Source organism: Cariama cristata, unplaced genomic scaffold (assembly GCF_000690535.1).
Source record: "Cariama cristata isolate BGI_N322 unplaced genomic scaffold, ASM69053v1 scaffold34390, whole genome shotgun sequence".
NCBI lineage: Eukaryota > Metazoa > Chordata > Aves > Cariamiformes > Cariamidae > Cariama > Cariama cristata.
The window spans coordinates 5,009-8,658 of record NW_009593519.1 but is presented as its reverse complement, the minus strand read 5'-3'; positions in this window follow the sequence as shown (position 1 = coordinate 8,658).

Here is a 3,650-nt window from a genome sequence, read left to right as displayed (position 1 = left end):
AGTTCCCCCAAACGGTAGCAGGCGGGTGAGGCTCTGGGACAAAGGATGTGTGGGGGCGGGAACTTCAGATCAGTTCAAAGGCTGACCCATAAACACTTAGACGAGAGAGCTCTTGAGGTTCCTAAATTGATAAACCACATCTGACTTGGGCAATCCCCTCCACTGAAAATATTTGGTGCTGGTGAGAGTAAGTGGGTGGATGAAGTATCATGTATGCTTGCCTCCTTCTTGCTTTTCCCTGAGCATCTGCCTACAGCACTGCTGGAGGCCAGGTTTCAGGCTGTGCAGGCCCTTGATCTGGGTGAGAGAGGCTGTTCTTACACCCCTATACGTATGAGCACATATGCCAAACTGCACCCACGCCGTGAGCTGAGGTGACATGGCTGGGGAGCCCTGTGGGGTTCTCTGCAGCCAGACTTCCCTCCTGCTCGCTCTCAGAGCAGCCATGTGGTTGCTGTGACATGGGCACTTTCCTACACATGTTCCATCAGCACACTGGTAAAAGCTTAGTCCCAAAGGACAGCGTCGGTGTTAATGCCTGAAACTGAAGTTGAAGTTCAGTACTTCACATTGATGCTCTGAGTTCAATTCCTGTAATCAAAAAAAACCAAACAGCATTACAAGAAAAACCCACTCTGACATATGCTCTTAGATCACAAAAGGTACTGCAAAGCTGGCAAGTGAAACTGAAGTATGATCAGTAATGTAGCTCATCCCTCTGTGACTCTTCAGAATGAGTAAAAAATTCCTCAAGCGAGAGATGATGCAGCATCACAATGCTCACAGAAGAGCAGCTCACAACAGCTGCACAGATCACAAACTGTCAGCCTCTCGCTGTGCTGCAAGACAGCTTGTGAGCACAGATCACTGTGTGCTTCCTGCGCTTGAAGCCAAGCAGGGGCAGTACCCACCTGTTCTCAGGACGAAAGACCTTATTCCTGTTCCCAGTCCCAAGCAGACCCCTCTGCTCTGCCAACCGCTGCTCCGGACTGGGCTGCACAGCTAGGCTCATGCCATCCCAGTGGTACCAGCCGATCTAATAGAAGACATCCTCCCTGCAAAGCTGACCTTGCTTCTCTCCTTTACGTCCTTGTGGCTCCCACCCAGGGTGGCAGGAACCAGGAGCTCACTCCTCCCAGCTCCATCCCTGGGTGTTTTCAGGAGCCAGGTTGCTGCAGAACGGGGGATGAGAGTGTGGTGGTGTGCTTATCCATATGGATATGTTTGAAAGTGGCTGACACTAGCCAGCTGATGCTCTAGAAATGCACTTTCAGATCTCCTTGCCTTTCTCAGTTTACAGTTAACTTCTCTGCCTGCTGGCTGGCAGATCTGGTTAGGTTTATTTTTCCTAATTAGTCAGCAAGGGCTGGAGGTGAAGTTGATGCAGCACAAAATGCCAGGACAAGCCAGAGAAATCAGGGGTTTGGCAGCCTCCAACCTTCATTCTTCAGGCTTTAAGATTTCCACAGCTGGAACAAACCCTCCTCCCTTACTCGTCTCCTACACTGGCCCTGCAGGGCAGCTGTAGTTTCTCTCCAGAGGGAAGCAGCTTGAGTTCATCCAGTGCAGGGATGCTATCGGGGTGTGGGGTGTCCGAGGAGCACAGTCAAGGTGTTTCAAATCAAGCCATGTGCACCCGCTGGTAAACCACCCTGTGGATCTGGATTTCATTCCTGTTTCCCAGAGCCACTAAGTTGGTATGCCTTGTGGTGGAACAGAGGATGGCAGGTGACCCAGCCCATCCCCACAGTTAGGCTTCAGGGTTAAGCCTGAGGCTGCTGATCCTGGGAAGGCAGCCCATGGGCTGGGGGGCTCCCACTGAGGGGAAGCAGATGAGCAGCAGATTTCCACTAGCCTGGGAAATGGCATTACTGCAGGAGGGTGGCTGGTGCTGACACCAGCAGCACCGCGCCTGCCTGTGGGCTTCCTGTGCGAGTCCCTGCCAAGGGGTAAGAGCACAGGCAGGTACAGGCAGGGCTTTCTCTCCAGCCTGCATGAACGGTGACTTGACCTACTTTTGAGAGGTCTGAACACTGCTGGACCTAAAGTCTCTCAGAGGGCAGCTGCAGGGTGGGATGTAGACACTTCCTTTCCCCAAGGGGCTCAGACCTCTGTATCCCCCACGAGCTGCCTGGCAGCCCCCAAGGTCTGGTCACAGCAGGGATTTCTGGTGCTGAGAGCTCAGTGCTGCCCACGCTGCTGACAGACGTTTCACACTGCTGACGTTCAGACACGCACAGCACTGACTTGCTCCTTGGGACCTGCTTCATTTACTGCCCTTTGGGGCTTGCACTGGAACCTGAGTTGCAGATGAAGACATCCTGAGTTCAGGTCCCTCCACGGGGCACGAGGAGCTGCCTGGGTGCTGGAGACAGTTGTATTTGTGGGAAGAAGGGCTGCAGTTCTTGCCACGGGGCTGGGAGGATGCTGGGCTCAACGCCGAGCTCTGCCTAGCTCTACCCAGTCACCTCAGCTGTTGATGCCTCCCCTTCCCTGGATGTAGAGCAGTGCTGACAGCACAGAGGGTGCTGCCCCATCTTTGGTCAGGATAGCTGTGCACAGCTTCGTTTGCTCTCTCAGCCCTGGCCAGACCCTGCTGCAGCAGCCAGCGGAAAGCAGGATTTCTTCTTTCCACTGCCATCACCTGCCTGTTCCTATTTGCATCTGCGTGGGCACACCTCACGCTGCTCTGCGAGCTAAATCTGGTAATTGTGGAAACAATTTGCAGAACAATCCGCTCCACATGTGTGGCTGTTGTGCTTTCGGTGTCTGGGATGAGGGCAGGGGGACGAGCTGCCTGTCCCCTCTCTGCGCAGTTCCCCTGCCCGGAGGAGCTACCCTGGCAGCTCTGGTCTGTCTCCATGCTGCCCCAGCCAGATGCTTGGTGCAGGTAATGCTGGGGATTTTGGGCAGGGCTAAAGCCAGTGCAGGATCAGGTCAGGGGTCTCCAGAAAGTGGATGCTTCAAGGACTGCCAGCTGAATTGCTTCCCCCTTGGTGTGGGCAAAAGCAGGGAGAACTCCTCTCCTTCTGCCAGTGTAGACCCACGCTTGCAGCCCCGACGTCATGGGGTAGCTGTGAGCAGTGGCACACTGCCATGCCCTTGTGTGGCTGAGCTGTCCCCTAAGTGCCCGACATCCCCCGTGGTCCCCAAGGGCAGTGGCTGATGCGGCATGGGGTGCTTTCATGAGGCATATCAGGTTCAGCTTGTGGCTTGACCCATGGTGGTGTGAATGAACCGATTTGGAGAGAGCAGCACCCTGGGGTGCTCTTTCCGCTGCTCTCTCCAAATCAGCTCATTCACGTGAGCTGCTGCCGTGGCCAGTACTTGCTCAGAGGAGTGGGTGCATGGGGTGCATTGAAGAGCCTGCATCAGGACAAATCCCTGCAAAATGCACCCCTTCTCCAGGGCCAGAAGGGGAAAAACCCATCAAGCCCACATGGGAGGAGCAGGGAAACCGTGGAGGATGTTTGTCACGGTGAGAGGTGTCGTCACCAGCCAAGGGCTTATAGAGGCCCCAGAGAGAGCAGGAACCGCTGTCACAGCAGGGGAAGGAGCAGAGGAGAGGTGTTGAGAGAGGTAGGTGACTCTGGGGTAGCTTTTCTTCTTGCTATGAGTCACTGGGATGTTTTTGTCATGGGGAAAGTGGG